Genomic DNA, 23,813 nt, shown 5'->3' with positions numbered 1-23,813 from the left:
GAACCACTTCTTCTTCGTGTCCTTCAGCACTGGAGGCATCTTCGTCACTAATGTCTGGAAGTTCTCCGAAGACAGGCACTGGAATTTCATCACAATGGGGCAGGGCTCTTGAGGAGGAGGAGAAAGGGGAGGGAACTGGGAGGGGAATATATGCTCTGCACAAATGGCTGTGAACTCATGCTTCTTTTGTGAATCTATCACACTTGCTCCTTCTGCCACCCCGGATGGCAGAATAAAGCTTTTCTCTGAAACTATTCCTTGAGTGTCTGTTGACTCCCATTTCCCCGTCCCGGGCGCAAAGCTCTTCTCACCCGAGGCTAAAAAGGCTACCAGCAGAGTCTGTAACCTGAAGTGTATGTTAACCCGAGGTCCCACTGTATCATTGAATTTGTCCATGGCAAGTCTGCGTTTATCTGCAGGTTGTTCATATGTGGTGAGTTTGTAGAAGTCCTCAATCCAATCATAGAAGGGAGACGCATTTTTATTTTTCCAGCTCACCAGTATCAGTCTTTTTACTGTGGTAAGGGCACAGAGAGTCCACTTGTATTGCCCCTTGGTCAGGTTCCATGTGCTGGGTGTATAATTCGAAAGGATATTTTGCTCGGTAAAGGTACATTTGGCCTCAGCGATGGGAGTCCAGCAAGGAATCATTTAGCCAGTGCAATGGAGGAGGAAGAGGTTGAAAATGCGAGACTTACTGGCACCTGTAGCAGCAGCAGCAGCAGCAGCAGCTGGAGCATGGCCTGCAGTGCCACCTGGTGGCCCACCTCGGAACTTCCATGCCCATCCCAGATTTAAAGCTTTAGGCATGTGTTTTACACACACACAGACACACACAGACACAAATAATAATTCACAAGCAGGAAATATCCCAAACAGCTCTTCCCCTGAAATATACTCGGAGTCGAGAGTGGATTTCATGCTCTATATTCAGCTCATAGTAGCGAGGAATGAAAGTTCCCCCACAATATCTGCTTTATATACATTATTTACACAATGGGCTGCACGTGATTAGCTAATTCTGGGATTCTCCTGTAGGCCAATCAGGTTGTGGATTCACTTCCACCTGGAGCTGGATTGAGTGGCTCCTGCGGACCAATCAGACTGCTGCATGTTGGATCCTATTGTTCTAGGACCAATCAGACTGTAGCATTTTGGATCCTATTCAACTCAGTACATAACATCCCCACAAACCACCCCCAAATCCCCCAGCATAGGAATAGTGTGAGAGGAGGCTGGGTGCACCACATTGGAGACCCCAGGCGGAATAGTAGGGGAATCTCATCCTTTACTTCCACACAAGGGTGACAGGCCAAATCATCTATCAGGATAGATATGGCGGCCACGATTTCGCTGAAAACCCGATGTCTTAGGATTCACAACAAAGCAACGGCAAACACCTACTAAAGACCCCCTGAAATGTTTGGCGGTGAAAACCCCACATTTCATGGCACCCCCAAAAATGAGCCTTTGGCGCCCTAACTCACGGGATCCCAATTTCTCCAAAAGTCAGACGTTGTCCGATTCACTCCAAAGTGGCGCCAAACACCCAGAGAATGCCCCCTGCAAGGTTTGGGGGTGAAAACACTACGTTTCACATCGCCCCACAAAATGAGCCCTCGACGCCGTAACCCACATGGTTGTCAGGGGCTGGACTGAGGAGGAATGGTGGGAGGCCCCCCCCCCAAGGACCTGCTCCACAACTTCAATTTATAAAGATTATAATCCAAGTTAACGAGATCTTCTTGCAATTAGAGGTCAAGAGATATGTAAAAGTCAGTGCTTTATATGATTCAGCCACATGGTGGAGCAATACACAAAGATTAAAGAAGCCATGATAGCCGGCTCTGAAAAGCTGGGATGGTTTGTGTCTTCAAAGGCATGGCAGTGTGGCTTGAAGTTAATGACTTGTAACACCTCACAGTCATCATCATAATATAATAATAATAATTTATTATTTATACCCAGCCACTCTGGGCGGCTTCCAACAAAATATTAAAATAAAAAAGTCTGTCAAACATTCAAAACTTCCCAGAACAGGGCTGTCCAGGGTCCTGATGAAAGGAAGTCCAAGTCCTACTCTCTCCTACCTTGGTCAGGCCACACCTGGAGTCCTGTGTCCAATTCTGGGCATCATCATACAAGAAGGATGTTGACAAGCTGGAATGTGTGCAGAGGAGGGCAACCAAGACAACCAAGGGTCTGGAAACTAAGATGGAAGAGAAACACTTGAAGGAGCTGGGGAGGTTTGGCCTGGAAAAGAGGAAACTGAGAGGAGATCTGACAGCCATCTTCCAATATCTTAAGGGCTGTCACATGGAAGAGGGAACAAGCTTCTTTTCTCCTGCTCTAGATGGTAGGACTCAAACCCATGGATTCAAGTTATAAGAAAGGAGATTCCAACTAAACATTCATAAAAACTTTCTGACAGTAAGGGCTGTTTGGCATTGGAACAGATTCCCACGAGAGGTGGTGGACTCTCCTTCCTTCCTCTCCTTCCTTTGCTGAGATTGCTGCATCACAGGGGGTTGGACTAGATGACCCTTGGTGTGCCTTCCAGCTATAAGTTTCTATGATTCTATGAAATTGATCTGGATTAATGACAGCCATCCACCAGTTTCATATGCAAAACTGCTTCCCACCCCACCCCCTTACTGATTAATATATATAAAAAATACATTAAAGTAGACAAATAATAACTTACAAAAAGGATCAATAAACGTGTCACCTTTATTATATAAACTGTTATCATAATCACGTCAAAATTTCTTTTGTGAATGAAATAAAATGGTTTCAATCAGTTTCTAATAACCAACAATCAAATGTAGTGCTTGGGGTACAGCTTAGATCAATTCCCCCGATGTTCAGGGTCCAGGGGTTCAGTGCCTGGCACCCAGAAACTCATGGCAAAGGGGAGTCTGGCACCAAGTAACTCATAACATTTCACTTCCTTGCAAGCTAAGGAAAGCTGTTGATTGGCAGAAGACACTGGGCAGAAACAGAAAGAAACAGGGGGATGAGGGGGTCTAAGGGTGAAGTCCTGCTCCTGTCCATCCTAATACTGGACAGATTATTACAGGATGTTGAGAAGGGTCATTTTTTACTATGAATTGAGAAACAGCAGCCATAGTCTAGGCCAGGAGTGTTTTTCCTTGGTGACACCGCCATGTTGAAAAGTGTGTGTTTGCAAGGTGTTTCCTGTCCTGTCCAGAAATGCACCGTGCTGGATGAAGCCAGCTCTAGATCCTTCCTAAATAAAAAAAAAATTAAAAACCCACTGGAAGATATATTTGAAAAATTAATGTTAAGGGGAACAATTCACATTGTTAAGCAAGGTAGCTAAAGCAACAGGGTCAGGGCCTCCATTGTGACACGTCCCCCTGCTGAGTGACTTGGCTGAGGACTTTGGGAAGAGCAACTATTTGAGGATAGTTCAGGAGAAAGGAGGTGGTTTGTGAGAAGTAATGATGTTTTCCGACAAAATAAAGATTTCTTCTTCTTGAGTGTAAGTAGGATGTCTTAATTCTTTCTGCATTCTGCTTCTTTTGCTCTCCCTCAAGATTTAGAAACATAGGGCAGTAAGGCAGATCTGGAAAAAGCCTAGGTAAAGGTACAGGGACCCCTGACCGTTAGGTCCAGTCGCGGACGACTCTAGGGTTGCGCGGTCATCTCGCTCTATAGGCTGAGGGAGCCGGCGTACAGCTTCCGGGTCATGTGGCCAGGATGACGAAGCCGCTTCTGGCAAAAGCAGAGCAGTGCACGGAAAGGCTGTTTACCTTCCCGACAGAACGGCACCTACCGTATTTTCCGCTCTATAGGACGCACCGGACCATAAGACGCACCGGATCATAGGAGGGGGAGAACGGGGGGGGGGATTCTCTCCCTCTCTGCTCAGTGTCCCTTCAGCGAAGCGGCAGGAGAAACGGAGCCCCTTCGATTTCTCCTCCCGCTTCGCTGAAGGGGCGCTGCGCAGAGAGGGAAAACTGTGCACCGACCCCTCTCGCTCTCCAGGCTTCAGGCGGCTATCCGCAAGCCTTCTGAGTGCAGCGGGAACTCCTGCTGCGCTTGGATGGCTTACGGATAGCTGCCTGAAGCCCCCAGAGCACAGCCTTTGAAGCCTCCGCAGAGCAGCGGGGTGAAGGCACCCCGCTGCCCTGCGGAGGCTTTGTGCAGCCATCCCCAAGCTAGAACAGTGAGCCGGAGCACCGCGCAGTGAGCTCCGCCTCACTGTTCTGGCTTCGGGGATGGCCTCTGAAGCCTTCGCAGGGCGGCAGGGTGCCTTCACCCTGCTGCCCTGCGGAGGCTTTGCGCAGCTAACCCCAAGCTACAACAGCGAGATGGGGCGCTGCGCAGCGATCCTTCTGCCTGCTCTGGCTTTGGGCTTAGCTGCGCAGCCTGCATTCACTCCATAGGGCGCACACAAATTTTCCCTTAATTTTTGTTTTTTTTATACTATATTTTTTATTAGCAAACCAATCAAATCACAATAGTTCCAAATTACGAAACCGAATTTTAAATTTTTGTTGGGGGTACCCATGCTTTGAGCTCTTAAAGGGATCCAATCATCTCTTATTTCTGCTGCTTTGATCATTTCCCCTTAATTTTTGGAGGGGGGAAATTGCGTCCTATAGAGCGAAAAATACGGTATTTATCTACTTCGACTTTGTGCTTTCGAACTGCTAGGTTGGCAGGTGCTGGGACCGAGCAGCGGGAGCTCACCCCGTCGCGGGGATTCGAACTGCCGACCTTCTGATCAGCAAGCCCTAGGCTCTGTGGCCACCCGTGTCCCTACGGAAAAAGCCTATCGCAGACCAAATCCCCCTTCCAAACCTGGTATGTAAGGGCTTCCGGTTTTTCCGCCCTCCATTGTGGATGTGCTTCACGGGTTCTCCGCGCCTAGCAGCTGTTAGAGGGAACTTTGGGGGGCAACGCGGAGGCTACACGACCCCCAAAAAGGCTCTGGGCGTGGCCCAGGGCTGACATTGTCCGGCAGTGTCAAAAAAGGAACCCTTCGAAGCCCACGTCCTAACCAGGAGGTGAGTCGACAGAGAGTACCTAGACGCAAGGACACGAGCAATCCTCAGCAGCAAGCCTCAAAGTCCCAAAGGGTAAGAACGGCAGCTAACAAGGAGAGCTTGAGGAGAAGAGGGTCTGTGAGACTTATTTATACAAACTGAACTGCTCAGAAACAGACCCAAAAGACTAGCACATAAAGAATAAAGAACGGGAGATTTTATCTTAAACATATTGGAAATCTTTCTCATTATACGTAAGCATAAGCAAAGATTTCTCTAACAAGTACCAGTAAGAAAAGGAAGACAGATTCAAATTTCACTCTGCAGCTGCAGTACTAGCCCATTAAAAGAAGCGGAATTCAAGGACTTAACTTGTTTTTTTACTTTGAAGTGGCGTGAGCCCAGCAAAAGAGACTGAGTTAAAAGACTTGGATTGTCAGCGCTGTTTGGGGTAAAAGAGTGGAAGTTACTGGAAAACAAAGGTAAAAGAGAAGGCAACACTTTTAATATTGAACTTATATTAAACACTAACCTATAAAGATGGCAAAGATGGCGTAGCGTGGTCTAGGAGAAGGAGGAGGTGGTTTGTGAGAAAGGAAATACGTTTTCTGGTGTAATGAAGAGACTTTCTTCATCTAAAGTATAAGTAGGATTCCTAATTCCTTCTGCATTCTGTTTCTTTTACTATCCCTCAAGATTCAGAAACATAGGGAACCATGTCATGGTTAGATTAGTTTATAAAGATTGGCTGCGTGAGCTGCTGGTCTCCTGCTGTCACGTGCCAAAGATCCATCCCCTGGTCTGTGAGGAGGAGGAGGAAGAGATATTGGAAGAGAAATGGGAGGATGAAGTGATGGTTATGAAGATCAGAAGGAATCTTTAGTGAAGGTGAAAATAATTTATGTAAGACCAAGCGACCAGGGGATGGATGCCACTGATACCAATTTAGATGGTGAGTGTTGATCTTTGTTCATCAGGAACAGGGAGGCCAGAGAAAATCCCGCTCGCTGGGGAGCGGGGAGGCAGCTCCCTCATTCAAGAAGAATTCAGGGATGGGATGAGGACTTTGGGATGAGAAACTATTTGAGGATAGTTCAGACGAGAGGAGGAAGATTTTGAGGAAGCAAACATGTTTTTTAGCGCAACGAATTGACTTTCTTCATCTAAAGCGTAAGTAGAATGCCCAAATCACTGTGCTACATGAAAAGGAAGAGGTATCGAACTTTTTAAAATAAACAAAGCAAAACTGCTTAACCCTCTAAAATATATATTTTTAAAAATGAACATTAAAGGGAGCCATGTCCCTTGTAAAGCCAGGTAGCTAAAGTGACGGTGTCATGTCCTCCATTGTGACACGTTCTCCGGCTGACTGACTTGGCTGACAACTTTGGGAAGAGCAACTATTTGAGGATAGTTCAAATAAAATAGGTTGTTGGTGTGAATTGTGTTTTCTGAAAAATGACAATTTATTCATCTCGTGTATACGTAGGATCTCTTATTCTTCCTGCATTTTGCTTCATTTGCTATCCCTCAAGATTCAGATATATAAGGAACCATATCATGGTTAGATTAATTTTTAAAGATTGACCTCAGGACCCTCTTAGATCCTTTGAGGGAAATGGCTTGCCTTCTCCCTTGCGGGCATCACCACAAGAAGGGGATCACCCAGTTCTGGAGGGTCTCTTGACAAGATGCCCTCCTCTCTGGTTTCAGCTGCTTGCTGCAATCGCCATGAGAGGTTTCTGAAAGTAGGTTTATCTGCCAGATAAAGAGTATCAAGGAAGCATCTAGAACCCATTTCCTGACTATTTTCCCTCTTCTTCCCTAGATTCTGCAGTCTGAGAAGGCTGAGTGAGCTGCTGGTCTCCTGCTGTCGTGCCACAAAAATCCATCCCCTGGTCTGTGAGGAGGAGGACACAGTGAGTGTAATGAAGGATGGAAAGGAAAGAAGGGTAAAGGTGAGAACGATCTACGTAAGGCCAAGGGACCAGAGGATGGATACCACAGATGCTACTACCAATGGTGAGTGTTGATCTTTGTTCAGGAGGAACAGGGAGGCCAGAGAGAATCTGGATCACTGGGATGGGGGGAGGCAGCTCCCTCATTCAAGAAGAGTTCAGGGATGGGATGAGGAAAGGAGGAAGGGAGAATAACGCAAGCCACCTGGAGATCCTTGCAGGAAAGATGGGTCATCAATGTAATAATTAATGAAAAAATTAAGAATCTTTTCTCTTCATTTCTCTTCAGGCAGTGATAGCAGTGAGGCCAGCAGCTCCAGTACAGCTCTACCCCGCTCCAAGACTCAGTTCTCCCTTCGCCCAAAATCCAAGTATCTAAATAAATAAATAATAGGGGTGCGGGTGGCGCTGTGGGTTAAACCACAGAGCCTGGGACTTGCCTATCAGAAGGTCGGCGGTTCGAATCCCCACGACGGAGTGAACTCCCGTTGCTCGGTCCCTGCTCCTGCCAACCTAGCAGTTCGAAAGCACGTCAAAGGGCAAGTACATAAAAAGGTAATGCTCCGGCGGGAAGGTAAAGGGCATTTCCGTGCGCTGCTCTGGTTCAGAAGCAGCTTAGTCATGCTGGCCACATGACCCGGAAGCTGTTCATGACCGGTCCGCCAATAAAGCGCTGCAACCCCAGAGTCGGCCACGACTGGACCTAATGGTCAGGGGTCCCTTTACCTTTATATATTTCAGTGTGGTCTCTCGTCACAAGGAGACCACACTTTATAAAGAGGCAACCTTTCAAACTTCTTATAAATGGAAACTGGGGAAAGCCCCCTCCAAAAGAATAGACTGTGCCCAGTGACTAGCTGATCCACATGCCTGTTCAGTTGACGCTCTAGATGCCTACTCAGTTGTTCTCCAAGGCTGTTGAAAGAGAGAATGGCCAGTGTGGCAGGCTGTGCGAGCTGCTGGCCTCCTGCTGTCGTGCCCCTAAAATCCACCCCCTGGTCTGCGAGGAGGAGGAGGAAGAGATATTGGAAGAGAAATGGAATGAGGAAGTAAATGTAATTAAAGAAAGGGAGAATAGCGTAAGCCACCTGGAAATCCTTGAAGGAAAGATGGGTTGTCAACATAATAATAAATGGAAAGATTAAAAATATTTTCTCTTCTTCTCTCTTCCGGGCAGCGACAGCAGTGAGGCCAGCAACTCCAGGACAGATCTCCCTCCCCACCAAGACCCAGTCCCCCCCTTCCCCACAAACCCAAATAGAAAAATAAAATAAAAATCATCATCATCATCATCATTATTCTAATCAAGTTCCTTTACAAACATGCTATTCTGTGATCATCCTTTTATCCTAGGTGGTGCTTTTTCCTACGTTTGTGAGCATGAGTGGAAATCCTGAGTCTCGCTGCAGGAGTCGACAGTTTGGCTCCTTCCCTTGTTGTTGCTCCTAGATGGAACTGCGCATGTGCGAAGACAAGACAGAGACTTCCAAACTGGATCAATAAACGTGTCACCCGTTGTCTGAAAACCACTGTCCTAATCACATGCCAGATTGTCTTTTGTGAATGAAATAAAATTCTTTCAAATAGTTTTTTAATGTTGGCATTTGTCTGTCTTGAGAAGCAATGGAGTGCGCCTCCAGGGGTGAGGTCAAAAGTCAAGCAACGGTGTCAGCAGTCCCAAAGTGACCTCTCCAGGGAGCAAGACTGGGCAGTGTGTCTGGAGGTCCTGGGCTTCCCAGATGACAAGACTCCCTCTCTTGGCTGTGCAAATGTGTCTCCAAGGAAAGCAGAGTTAGGCACCAGTTGGGCTGCAGGAGATGTCAGAAGGGGTTGTAAACGGCGCCATCCAACCGCCTGAGGGACTCCACTCCAGATTTGTGTAGGCTTTACTCCTTAGCCTTTTCAGCTCCCAAAGATATCCCACAAGGCAAATTAGGATCAGAGTTTTCCTTCTCCTCGATGGGCTGTCTTTCTAGGTGGATGAGCCCCATCTGCCCCTCACTTCCCTCCACAGCATTGCAGAAACCACCTTCTTGACCACTGGGCCCATGCTTGGTCTTGTCCGCTCAATCTTCTGGAGCCTGTCTTTGCACACAGGGGAAGTTCCTGAGCATTTGAGACTCCTTGGCTGCCCTCACCTGGTTTAGGTGGCCAGTCAAACCGTTCCCAGGATGTGGCCTCTGTCACATGCTGACCGTTTCTAGGAGCAAGAGAACAAACTTTTTATTAAAGAATGGAAATGGTTGAATGAATAGTTACAAACTGTAAACAGATAAGAACACTGGCAGGATTATTGGAATAACCTGCAGTTTAATAAGATTATCTATTTAAAGCAGATGCATAAATGAAGAAATTGAGGTAATTTGGATATGCATAAGATATGAAGAATCAATTTAAAGAACTGCAGAAAGGGGGGAAGGAAGTCAAGTTTTGAAATGCTAAAATGACTGCAAAATTATTGAAATGTATAAACTTGAAAATCATAATTCAGCTTTCCAGTTATAGCTTTTGCGGTGATGAGGCATGTGAGCCTCAACTGTCCTGCATCTACTCCAGCTGAGGAATCACACACCTCCTCCCCAAGCTAGTGAGCCCCACCTGGGCTGTGGGTCCTTGCCTTCCGTCCCTCCCAACTGACAGTTGTTAGTTCTGGAATCCTGAGCTTGAGGGGGGGTACATCCCATTTCGCCCCGTGGGACACTCACCACCCCTTAGCCACCTGCCTTTGGCGCTGCAGCAGTGATGGCTTTGGTCCCTGAAAGAGCATGCAAGATCTCTCCCAAATCTCAATACATATTTTGCTCTCCTGGACATCTTGCAAGACTTCAATGAGATCTCACAAGATCTTGCAGAAAATCTCCAATCTGTTTACCTGCAAGCACACACCTTTAATTTTTTTTTCTTATTTAGTACAAATTTCTCAATCTAACAGATTTGCACATAGGATTCTGTATCACATGAAATGGCACATTTGTTTTGTTCTATTGTTACATTATCTGAGGCCTTCTAACACTTTGGGAGAAGCCTTCTCTCCCTTTTCCCTTTAAAAATGAGGATCTGTGCTTTACACTCAGCAGGAAGGTCCATTTAAAAGGAAACATGTCGTTGTTTTGCTGCTGCTTTTTTGTGTTCTCAGGTGTCCAAGTTAGCCTCCTGGCCCTGCTCCTCCAATATACCACAGCAACACTCCCCACTAGGAATCCCTGCTTGGGCTTTCATTGGCCATCAGCAATATCCGGTGGAGCCAGGTGGAGAGCAATGCCCCATCTTGCCCATCTTTGGGGTTTCAAGAGGTATAGCCTCTGTGCATGTGCAGAATTCATGATTCAGCAAATCTATTAGACCATGGAAAGAGTTATTTCCTCTGATTAAATTACCAAAGGAAGAGAGCAGGATTGGCTTTTCTCACCAGGGACACAAGGAAGGGGAAGGTGTATGCTTAAGAAATCAAATTCCCCAACGGCTGAAACGCTGTTCAGCCAATTAAAAAACCCAAATTCTCTCAGGAGAGTGCTTCATATCCGGCGGGCAGGGCTTGTGTGCTTTGCTCATGGTCCCTTGGGTGTCCTGAGGCTGTTAGAGCAGCAGCCGTAAGTCTTGGGGCTCTGGGAGTGAGACATTGTCCTCAGAAGGCAAATAGTAACTGAGGTTCCCTTTTCTCTCCCTTTTTTGGCCCTGAACAAGGAGCTGGCCAGTTCAGGGCCTCCATGGGAGAGAAAAGGGGGGCCAGCACTTGTTCTAAAATGAGCTTTCATACGCCGTCATCCTGCCCCACACTCACATTCCAAAATATCTGCATGCTCACCTATCCAAGAGGTGGTTGGTCTTGGGCTGGGGGGTCCCAGAAGGCAGAATAGGTTGGGAAGCAAAGCCCAAGAAGTTGGAGGCATCCTCTTCGCATCCACCCAAACCCAATCTAAACAGCTTTGCTCCAGAACCAGCCCCTCCCTTCAGTTCTGTTCAGTTCAGAATGTCAGTTAAGAGGGACCACCTGTATTTTCTTGATTCTTGCCTGAGGTCATAATGGGCATGCACACTGGTATCTGTTTACCTGTAAGCACACACCTTCAACATCCCCATACTCCACACTAAGGAAAAACAACTCCTCCAACCTTAATAACACAACCCACAACCAGGCTAAAATCTGATACCCAACCAGCACTATGGTGGCACCAGAGCGTACCAACACCCACATCCCCACCCCAACACCCCAACAATGTTGCTCATAACATTGGCAACATTGCTTATGAACCTTATACCTGACAGTGACGTTACAAAGTCATTTCACATTGTCTCAGTGATCTCCCCCTATCGCAAACAACAGGGGGGATGGCCTGTCCTTGAACACGGCCTTCCACACCAGCTGAGACCTAGGACCAACCGGCTAAATGCCAGATGGCCTAAAATACCCCAAACAAACACCTATATGACTACATATGGGAACTCTCTACAACTTACCCCCTACTCTTTAACCCAAATCTTACTCTAATCCCATTAGCCCCCCACCCACCACACCCTAGGTCAGCACAACCCCACTGGTTCTTTAAACAACACGAAGAGAGAGACACAAGACAACCCAAACGGGTTGGCAGGGAATCGCCCCACATAATAGATAAGCAAGATGGCTAACCTAAAAGCAATTACATTAAACGTGAGGGGGCTGGGAAACCCCATCAAAAGAAAACACATCACCTCATACATAAACACCATGAAACCACACATCACGTTCCTACAAGAAATACACAACCCACCCAAAGGCAGCAAACTCCCGAGAGACCCCCGCTTCAGTCAACAGTGGGTCGCACGAGGCTCAGGGAAAGCTCGCGGTGTAGCCATAATACTCAGTAGAGACCTGAACTTCACTGCCACAACAGTCCTCAAGGACAAAAAAGGCAGATTCATTTTCGCTAAAGGGACACTAGATGGCAAAATCAAACTGACAATCGGCTCCATATATGCCCCAAACACGAAACAATTAGAATTCTTCCAGAAGACACTAAACAAATTCCTCTCCTTCTCTGAAGGGGAAGCAATCCTAGGAGGGGACCTCAATCTAAATATGAAAGGTATATCCCTGAAATATATCCACCCTAGAACCCCATGGGCAACCTTCCTCCGAAGGAAACCCCCAACAACTAGGAACTCTTACAAGTTACTAAAAATGCTAAATAACAGGGGTCTCTACGACATTTGGGGTGAGCAAAACCCGGGAGACATCAGCCATACATTCCAATCAGGACATCATGATATAGTGTCCAGACTGGACAGCATTCTACTCACACAGGGTCTGATCCCCTCAGTGGAATCAACAAACATAGATAACATTAAAATCACAGATCACACCCCAGTAGAAGTCATCATTAAAATAGGAGAAGGAACACAAACCACCCCATCATGGTCCTTCAGTCCCATCCTAACTACAAACAAACAAATTAGAGAGAGTCTCACAAAACCCCCCCAAAACTACTTCAAGGAAAACGATGTAGACAATATAACAAACCCCCTCCTATGGGACACAATGAAAGCGGTCACCAGAGGAGCTTGCATAAAAGAGAAAACATTCCTTAAAAAACAAGCCTCCTCAAAAATTAGCAAAATAGAACAAGACATCACAGCCCTCTCAACACGCTACAAACAAACAGGATCTAAAAAACTCCTCAAACTTATAGAACAAAAAAGGAGAGAACTAGACTCCCTAGAAATTAACAAAACAATGATCAACATTCTATACTCTAAACAACGTTTCTACGAATATGGAGGGAAAAACTCCAGATTACTAGCAAATAGATGTAGGAAAAAAGCACTCAAAACAAGAATACACTGCATCACCAAAAAAGACGGCAACATAACATTCTCCCCTGAAGAAATAACCTCAGAATTTGCAGAATTCTACTCCAACCTATACACCTCCCATAACCCACCAGAGAAGGAAATCAGAACATTTCTAGCAGGACTGACCATGCCTACCCTAACTGATGAGGAACAGGAATTCATCGACAGCCCTATCACCCCAGAGGAAATAGATGCGGTCCTCAAAAACCTGAAACCACACAAAGCCCCAGGCCCAGACGGTTTCACAGCAGAATTCTATAGGAAATTCAAAGAACCCTTGATGCCCTACATGACCCGCCTATTCAATGACATCATAAAAGGGGGCCCCATCCCCCAAACCACTAAAAGACAGCCTCAAAGTAGAATCATACCGCCCAATCTCATTCATAAACCAAGACTACAAGATATTCACATCAATCTTGGCCAACCGCCTAAAAATCTTCCTACACAAGTTAATAGCCCCAGACCAGACTGGCTTTGTCCCTGGCCGCAATATAACAGACCCCATCAGGAAACTACTGAACCTGATCGAACACAGCAAGGCAACTAAACTCCCATTGACAATTATGTCCCTAGACATCCTCAAAGCCTTTGATTGCTTAGAGTGGAAATACATATTAGCAGTACTAACTAACATGAAATTTGGCCCCAACTTCCTACAAATCCTCAAACAAATATACTCCCAAGCCTCAGCAAAATGCAGAACTAACAATATGGATTTGAATACTATAGCTATCCAAAGAGGCATGAAACAAGGATGCCCACTGTCTCCCTTCTTATTTATCCTGGCTCTGGAACCCTTAGCAATCCGCATCCGAGCAGCCACAGACATCAAGGGAGTGGAAATAAAAGGCAGAACCTATAAATTAGGGCTCTTTGCAGATGACCTAATGTCACAACACCAGACCCCATAAGCACAGCAACCTCCCTAATCAGAGAACTCAACACATTTGCAATGGTGTCGGGCCTACAGGTAAATTTTAGAAAGTCAGAAGCTATGTGCTTCAACACCCCTCCTCACACCCAAAAAGAACTCATGAAGGTCACCAAAATAAAACTTTGCCACACCAAGTTCAGATACCTAGGGGTACAAATAACCAGAAACTGCAATAAATTGTGGCAACAAACTAACAAAGACCTAAAGAGATGGAATAACATGAATTTCACTCTCTCAGACAAAATAGCCATGATCAAAATGATCACACTCCCAAAACTAACCTACCTATTCCAAACCCCCCCAATCTGGATCCCCTCAACCCAACTCCGCAGTTGGCAGAGAAAACTACACTCTTTCATCTTCTCACATAAAAAAACAAGAATAAGCCCCAAATACCTGCACCTCCCCAACTCAGAAGGAGGATGGGGAATCCCCAACATAGAAGCATATTACATTGCCAACCAAATACGCCATATAATCCCATATATACTAGAAGATGAGACAAAACAATGGGTACACCTAGAGAGGGACACAATTGAAAATACCTGCACCACAACATACCCACTCCTCCCAAACAAACTAAAGAAAATTCCCTCAACACTTAACAGGTACACACAGACCATGCTCAAAGCATGGAAAACGCAAATAGGCAAACTATCCCCAACCCCATCCCCACTAATCCCCCTGGCGTACCACCCATTATTCCACCATGCAGCACAAAACCTCCAGATAAAAACCTGGCGAACCAAAGGCTTATATTGCCTAATAGACTTTTATAAAAATAACAAACCCTTGTCAACACAAGAAACACAAGACAAACTAGAAGACACCCAAATGCCCTGGTTAACACAACACCAACTACATGCCCTCTTAAACAACCCAACAGTAAAATCAGCAGCAACTAGGCCCCTGACAACCTTCGAAAACCTCCTCCTAACAACAAAGGGAAACGGTAAAGGGACGGTATCTGCAATATAGAAAATACTACTCCAAAATCCTGCAAATCCCCTAGACGCAATCAAAAAACAATGGGAGAATGACATAGGCTATGAGATTAACCCCACTCAATGGACCAGAATGTGGTCTAAACCCCCCTTTAAATCCATATCAATGAAAAGAAAAGAACTCACACTGAAACTCACCTACAGGTGGTACCTAACACCAAGGAAATTAGCGCTAATATACCCTGGAACCTCACCAAAATGCTGGAGAGGGTACACCTCCACAGGCATATACCTCCACATGTGGTGGGAGTGTCCCAAAATCCATCTATTCTGGACAACAGCCATACAAGAAATATGTAAGATAACTAAGCAAGTATTAGACTTCACCCCACAATTGGCCCTACTAAACATCTTCCAAGACAACAATGCCCAGTTACACCACAAAGAACTCATAACCCACCTACTTTCAGCAGCCAGAAACACCATAACCAGACACTGGAGAGACCTGTCAGGAGTAAGCATGGACCAATGGTACCAAATAGTATGGGAAACAGCCCTACTAGAAAAATTAACTAATAAACTGAAACTGACACGGGGACAAACAGAAGAAGACACCTTCACCCCGGTATGGCTCCCCTTTATCACATACACAGCCCAACAGGACAATGACAATAATCCACCAACAGCATACAAATCAATATGGCTAACCTGATCCAAAACACGAAAACCAAGATCACCACAGCCAGTCACAAACAAACAACCACACCCTAGGCCAACCCCAACCTCTCTCACCACCAAAGGAACACAAGTGAACAACACAATCATGCTGACACCAAACTCTACATACATTAAGCATAATAGAAACACCGCTACCCGACCCCACCTCCATCCATCTCCCCTCCCTCCACCCCCTTTCTTTCCCCCCTTTTTTATTCTTCTCCCCCTAATGCCTCAACAAATGAAACGGATTTGTAAAAATGTTACATGGAAAAATATATATGAGGCATTACACTTACACTGTAAAACAAGAAAACCCTTAATAAAATATTTTTTTTAAAAAAACAAAAAAATAATAATAAAGAGAAAAGGGTCTAACTCAAAAAAAAAAGAAAGGGGGCATGCACACTGGTATCTGTTTACCTGTAAGCACACACCTTTAATTTATCTTTTTAAAAATAAAAATAAAATACAAATTTCTCAATCTACCAGCTTTGCACAAAACAGCAGCCGTTTTGTGATCCATGGCAGCGAAAACCCCACATTTTATGGTGCCCCCCCCCCAAGATGAGGCTTCAGTGCCCTAACCCACAGGGTCACAATTTCTCCAAAGGTCCAATGTCATCTGATTCACTCCAAAGCAGCACCAAACACCCAGAGAATGCCCCCTGCAACATTGGGGTGGGGTGGGGGTGAAAACACTACATTTCCCATTGTTAGAGTGGCATACGAAGGATGAACAAGTTAAATCAGTGATGATAGATTGGGCAAGACATGTAGGACATAACATAATGTTTGAGGATTGGGAAAGATTGTGGAAGAAAGGGGTCAAGTTCACTGCATGTACTGTACTAAAGGAAAACATAATGAAAATGATGTATAGATGGTATCTGACCCCTGTTAAATTAGCAAAGATTTATCATAACTGTGATAACCATTGCTGGAAATGTAAAGAAAAAGAAGGTACCTTCTCTCATATGTGGTGGACCTGCCCCAAGGTGAAAGACTTCTGGGAAAAGATTTATAATGAATTGAAAAAAAATGTTGAAATATACATTTATAAAGAAACCAGAGGCCTTTCTTCTTGGAATAACAGGTTTAGAATTGCCCCCAAATGATGTTAAATTATTTCTGTATGCCACAACTGTAGCAAGAATTTTGTTAGCTAAGAACTGGAAAACGCAAGAAGTACCAACAGTGGAAGAATGGCAGATGAAGATGATGGATTTGTTGGAGCTAGCGATCTGACTGGAAGAGTCCCTGACCAGAAGGAGGAGGAGTATCAGGAAGAATGGACGAAATTTAATGACTATATATGTTAAGTTAAATTAATTGGAAAAAGCTTGCATATAGCGGATAGGCTTAGGATTTAAATATGTAATATGTGATGAATTAATATGTTTAATACTGAACTGGGAAGGAAGAAAGATGTTAAGTGATTAAGTTAATTTTATAAGAATATTGATTTGGAAAACCATTACAATGATATGCACTGAAATCCAACCAGGGGGATACGAGGAAGTAACTTAACAATGTTAATTAGATTAGTCTTAATAAGGTTATGATTTATGTTTGTTTGTCTATTTGTCTCTGTGTTTAAATTTTTGTGAAAAAAACAATAATTTTTTTGGGGACATTTCAGCGATTTCCACCCAGACACTGTTTCCAACAGCCAAATCCTGGATATATCACAACCCTGACATACAATGGCCACCCTAGATTCTAACAGCTTATTCTTTTCAATGTTCTGGAAAGGACCTTATGTACAGTACCTAAAAGCAGCTAGTTTTGTTACTGTAAAAGCTAGACAAGCACAGGACATTGCAGTTTAGCTAGGCCATAAACTAAAGAAAGTGTAATAATCAAAATGATAGTCTTATGAAATTATTATTTTCTCCAACAGTGGGATGAAAATTGCTTAACATGGTGTCATCTAAAAACTCCCTGCAAACAGATCAGAATGAAGGCTCATTAAATGGCGGGTGTCAGCTAACCGCCCTGCAGACTTTGTGCAAATGCTACAGGCTGAATACTCTGAATACTCAATGAACAGGTGATCTGGGAGCAACCCTTGGTTGCTAGTGGAAAAGTTCCATACTAAGCTTCCATACTAGGCTTCCATACAAGGGCAGCACTTTGCTCCATCTTCACGACGCTTCTTTACCTGCTCATTTTTGCATTCATTATGATCTTTCACATGATGGAAAAGCCATTTCTGAAAATCTAGTGGAATCTGGTTTCTGTGTTGTTTCCATAAAAAAATCATATTGCATTCCCATTGGCTCACATATTGTGGGAGTTTTGCACTGATGAAATTAGGGATAGTATACTGGCACAAGGAGAAGGGGACGACAGAGGACGAGATGGTTGGACAGTGTTCTCGAAGCTACAAACATGAGTCTGACCAAACTGCGGGAGGCAGTGGAGAACAGAGGTGCCTGGCGTGCTCTGGCCCATGGGGTCACGAAGAGCCGGACATGACTAAAGGGCTAAACAACAACAACATACTGGCATACAATTCTGGTAAGGTAAAGGGACCCCTGACCGGTAGGTCCAGTCGCGGACGACTCTGGGGTTGTGGCACTTATCTCACTTTACTGGCTGAGGGAGCCAGCGTACAGCTTCCAGGTCATGGGGCCAGCATGACTAAGCCGCTTCTGGGGAACCAGAGCCGCGCACAGAAACATATATTGATCAAAAAGCCACAGTTCCATAACGCAACAAGATACTAGAGTGTAAAAAGAGCATTAGAAATTGGTGCAGAAACCACAGGTCTGAATGCAGCCTCAGTTTCCCCTGATAAATGTTTTCTATGTACAGAATTCACATCTGTCTATATATTTTGTCTGTAGCAGCACTCAACCTCGGGAATCCCACCTACAATCTAAAGTGAAGCAGCCCAGAAACATGTTTGCCTCCTCGTCTGCTGTTTGTGAGAACTTGGCCTGGGCTGCTAATAAATTGAGCTCCCCTTTGCCAATGCATATCTGAAGGCAGTATCCAAAACAGCAAACTTACTTACCCACCCTCAAAGAAGTGTGGGGAGGTTGGAAGATTTTGCAAGCAGTTCTAATTTTGCAGTAGATCTTCCCTTTTTCTGCTGTACCACAAATGGACTGAATTTGTGTATGGGTTTGGCAGAGATGGTGCACAAATGTACACCAGGGGATGCTAGTGCCTCAAAGGAGAGCTCTGGCACAGTTCCATCATTACTGACCGTGGTGATCTCAAGTCTCTGAGCCCCAGGCCTTAGGTAGTCAAAAAGTAGCCCAACAAGAACTAAGCTGGGCATGGAGAGTTGTGGAGGGGGGTGGTGAGAAAACTGAGGTATGTGTATGTATGAAATTGAGGGCTTATCCACACTTGCCTTTTGCCCCACACTTTCCAGGCAGAGTCCATGCTTAAAAGCATTGCTTGAGCATTGTTGTTGCTGGGTTTTGCCCCAGAGCTTTCTTCACAAAAATCCACTCTTTAAAGCTCAATCGGAGCAAACGGCAGATTGAAGGGTAAGCATGGACTGTGCCTGGAAAAGGCGGAAGATTTGAACTGTCGCTATAACCACTGGTGCTGTAGTACAGTATATTTTAAAGGGCAGAATCTCATCATGACAGCTGTCATACAGCCATTCCAACTAGGAGAGTCCAATAATCTGGGTAGCTGTGCTGATCCAATACTGCAATTATATTATAATACCAGGGCTTACGCCCCTGCTTGCTTCACTCACTAACAGTGGCGGAGTGGGCTTCTTGTTCCAGTCTGTGGCAATGGCAGCATCTCACCCATTCGCAGGAGACTCTGGAAGAGGGGAGGGGGGTAGCCTGAGGCTGAATTGCCTTCCATACCTTGTTGAGGGGTATCGATTAGAAAGGAGACCCGCAATCATCTCCCGAGCCCATTCCTGCCTCCATGGAAGCGGTGTGTGTGTGTGTGTGTGTGTGTGTGTGTGTGTGTGGTGCTGGGTGTTAAGCCCTCCATCACTGAGGCAGTCTCTGAGTCCGCCATGTTAAGCAGCCAAGCACCTCTACAATGCGTGTGTGTAGAAACAGAACATACAAGCATGCATTTTATTCAGGAAAGTTGCTTGCATAAATGCGAACATTACAAAAATCGCATGCAGCATTGGATTTGCATGAGGACTCCTCTTTAAAAATGCAAAGTACTGCAGAAATGTGGAGGATCAAATCTAAGACTGGGAAAATGAGAAATGGATGGAAACTGAAATGGTCCAATTTGTCAGTTGCTGCTAGCTGCAGCTGGAACCCCTATGCAGAACCACAGTCCACACCTCTGGGTCCCAGTGAAACTTGTAGAAGCACCCCCTTCCCTTGCCCTTTCCCTGAACTAGGCAGCCCTTAGTATTTCACTTCTTCCTTTCATCTCTACCTGCGGCTAGATGAAGACCTTTAGAGGCCCTAAAGCAGTCAAAATATGAGGTTGCCTCCCGCTAAGCAATTCAAAATAAATAGGAAAAAAGTGGTATGATAAGGTTAAAGCACATAAAGCATTCAAAAACCATATTGTCAGGAAAGCATTGTTTAATGTCTGGATAAGATATAAGGATTTATTGGAAAATAAAACTCCTAGGTGGCTGTCACCAATGGAAGCAAAAGCTCTGAAAAGGCTCAATATGGAGGCCAAATGGCCGACTTATTGGGAAATTTTGGAAGAAGAAGGAGACAAATTGATATTGCAGAGATTTGAAAAATTAAAAAACAAAGTGAGAGATTGGCTTCATTACTATCAGATAATGGAGGCATACAATTTGGATAAGAAAATTGGCTTCCAGGTGGAAAAGTCAAAATTAGAAACAGAACTGTTAGAACCAAAACTAAGAACTTGTCAAGAATGTATAACTTGCTGTTGAAATGGAATACTCAGGATGAAACGGTGAAATCTGCTATGATTAAATGGGCACAAGATGTTGGACATAATATTATGTTTGCTGACTGGGAGCAGTTATGGACCACAGGTATGAAGTTTACGGCATGTAATGCCCTAAGAGAGAATATTATGAAAATGATATACAGGTGGTACATGACCCCAGTCAAGCTTGCAAAAATCTATCATTTGCCCGACAATAAATGTTGGAAATGTAAGGAAACTGAAGGTACATTCTTTCACCTCTGGTGGACGTGCCCAAGGATTAAGGCTTTCTGGGAAATGATATATAATGAACTGAAAAAGGTATTTAAATATACCTTCTTGAAGAAACCAGAGGCCTTTCTCCTGGGCATAGTCGGCCAATTGGTGCCAAAGAAGGATAGAACTTTTTTTATGTACGCTACAACAGCAGCAAAGATTCTCATTGCAAAGTATTGGAAGACACAATGTCTACCCACTTTGGAAGAATGGCAGATGAAGGTGATAGACTATATGGAATTGGCAGAAATGACTGGCAGAATCCGGGACCAGGAAGAAGAGTCGGTGGAAGAAGATTGGAAGAAATTTAAAGATTATTTACAGAAATATTGTAAAATGAATGAATGTTAGAATGATGCTGGATAGAAATTAAGTGGTTTCTAGCTGTAATGCTTTAAGAGAATTTGAAAAAAAAGGTTTATAAATGGGTAAAAGCTTAATGGCAAGGATTTGCTGAACTAATAAATCTAAGTGGAATACAAAAAAGGGAGGTATGAGGAGGTCCGGGGAAATAAGCTTAAGGAAAATAAGAAACGGAAAATTAATGTGTTTTAAACTGTTTTTATTTTGTATTTATCTTTTTTCTTTTTCCAGAAATGCCAACTTGCTGACATAAATTTTTCCAGAAATGCCAACTTGCTGACATAAATTTGGGAATAGGGAGGCAAGGGTGGGGGTGGGGGGAAGTCAAGGACTAGGGTTAGAAAATAAGATGTTAAGAAATTGTACATGTTTGTCGTCTTTTATGTTTGTTTTGGTGTTCTGTGTTTTGTTTTTGTCTATATAAAATGTGAAAACCCAATAAAAATATTAAAAAAAAAATATCTTTTTTCTTTTTCCATTTTTACTGTAATATGTTAAAAAATCTCAATAAATATTTTATAAAAAAACATCAACAAAATAAATAGGAAAAAAGAAGAAGAGAAAAATGGGGGAAGAATGTGCAGTGGGGTGTGAGGGAGTCTAGTGAAGTTCTGTCCCCCCCCCCCATGTATATGTACTGTTAGGATATTTCCGTTCCACCTTAAAAGGGAGCAGGCTTTGTGAGTAACAGAGTCTGCGCATGTCCTGTTCACAGGATGTTTATGTTCTGCTGTTCCTTTCGATTTCTCCAGTCGGTCGAAGACACTGACTCAGAACGGTCATGTTTTTCTTTGTTCTGTTCAACGCTAAATAAAGTCTGTAAAATATGCTCTTCTGCGGTGCAAGCTTTCTGGCTGTGTTTACTGCTGATAAACAGTGTGCACGAGCCCCGGAATGCAGCCTATCTATCTCTGAGGCTTCGTGTCGCTAACTGCTGGATCTGCCTGTCTACGGGAGATCGATGGACGTCCGGCAGCCGGCTTGGGGCTATGATGGACTATATCTCCCTGGCAGTTTCCCAACATGTACTACTGAGTAATCCAGGGCTGTCTCTGCCTTTTTGCCTTGGGAGTAAGGCTCACAGGACTCAGCAAGCAGGCGTAGGATTGTGCTGTGAAGGCCTAGAGACCAGGGGTGCCAACTTGAATAAAATATTAGGTGGGGGGACCAGGTAAACCCCATCCTGTGTAATTGATCACATGACATGGTGCGCACACCATTTGAATGGCAATGCCCATCAACTTTGGGGGAAGGCGGGCCCCCTCAAATATTTTATTGGGGGGGCTGAAGGGACGTTGGTCCCTAGGAGTTGGCTCCTATGCTAGAGGCAGGGAGAAAGGGCCAGCATCTCTTGTATTTTTTAAAAAATACTTTTGATTGAGTTTTCCACTTAAATCATATTCACATTTTGTTACATAATTCCATATTACTCTGTAAGTGCATCAACCTCCTTCCCTCCCTCTTTCTGACTTCCACATAACTTTCCATATTCTTCGCATTTCTATAAGCACTTATTTACCCTTTGTCAAATTATAATATTTCACCTTATTATCGGTAAATCAGTTCCTTATATTTACATTACAGAACATTTCAATTCAAGCCTGCAAACATTTTCAAATGTTTACAATTTTTTTCATATAGAATCCTAGAGTTGGAAGAGACCACAAGGGCCATCGAGTCCAACCCCCTGCCAAGCAGGAAACACCATCAGAGCACTCCTGACATATGGTTGTCAAGCCTCTGCTTAAAGACCTCCAAAAGAGGAGACGCCACCACACTCCTTGGCAGCAAATTCCACTGTTGAACAGCTCTTACTGTCAGGAAGTATATAAATTTGTTCCAGTCCTTACGAAACTGTTCATTACGCAGATTCCGGATCTTCCCCGTCAACTTGGCCATCTCTCCGTACTCCATCATCTTGACCTGCCAATCTTACAGTGTTGGAAGTTCCTGCTGCTTCCATTTCTGAGCCAGAAGTGTCCTTGGAGCCGTTGTGGCATACATTAACATGTTTACATCACTTTTATGTATTTCCTCACCAATTAAGCCTAATTAAAATGCCTCTGGTTTTTTATTAAAATTATATTTCAAAACCTTTTTTTAACTCGTTGTATATTATGTCCCAGAAGGCTTTCACTTTAGAACAAGTGGGCTGGCATCTCTTGTAACTCACATTCACTTTCATACACACCTTGTGTGCACAGTGAAATCATCGTGGGTTTTTAGTTGTTTTTCTGTTTTACAAAGACATCAGGACAGTTAATTACCAGGGACAAACACTGGCAAACAGGGTAATAACAAAAAAGAAAATTCCATTTAAAAAAGAAAATTCCATTAAGACCTTTTCATAGTACATTACACTAAAAAGCAAGAAAAATACTAAGTCCTCTTTCACAGATAAATCTTAACTTGCCCCACACAATTTCCCAACAGAGGAATAGTGTGAGTGGAGGCTGGGTGCACCACATTGGAGACCCCAGGCAGAGTAGTAGGGGAATCTCATCCTTTACTTCCACACAAGGGTGACAGGCCAAATCATCTGTCAGAATAGCTATGGTGGCCACGATTTCGCTGAAAACCCGATGTCTTAGGATTCACAACAAAGCAACGGCAAACACCTGCTAAAGGCCCCCTGAAATACTTGGCAGTGAAAACCCCAAATTTCATGGCACCCCCCAAAATGAGCCTTTGGCGCCCTAACTCACGGGAACCCAATTTCTCCAAAAGTCAGACGTTGTCCGATTCACTCCAAAGTGGCGCCAAACACCCAGAGAATGCCCCCTGCAAGGTTTGGGGGTGAAAGCACTACGTTTCACATCGCCCCACAAAATGAGCCCTCGATGCCGTAACCCACATGGTTGTCAGGGGCTGGACTGAGGAGGAGTGGTGGGAGCCCCCCCCCCTCTCG

General features: G+C 44.4%; 1 long non-coding RNA gene across 1 annotated transcript in view; it reads left to right on the top strand.

Annotated features, from left to right (window-relative positions):
• LOC309535745 overlaps positions 1-23,813 on the top strand; it is a 66,791-nt gene that overhangs the window by 10,874 nt on the left and 32,104 nt on the right. The window contains exon 2 of the long non-coding RNA XR_014221376.1: positions 8,621-8,696. This is a non-coding gene — a long non-coding RNA (uncharacterized lncRNA). The remainder of the gene's footprint in view (positions 1-8,620; positions 8,697-23,813) is intronic.

Source organism: Podarcis vaucheri (genome assembly GCF_965113315.1).
Source record: "Podarcis vaucheri genome assembly, chromosome: 6".
In the NCBI taxonomy this organism is placed as follows: Eukaryota; Metazoa; Chordata; class Lepidosauria; order Squamata; family Lacertidae; genus Podarcis; species Podarcis vaucheri.
The sequence above is the reverse complement of the archived record's forward strand: the minus strand, read 5'-3'. Positions and strand labels throughout refer to the sequence as shown.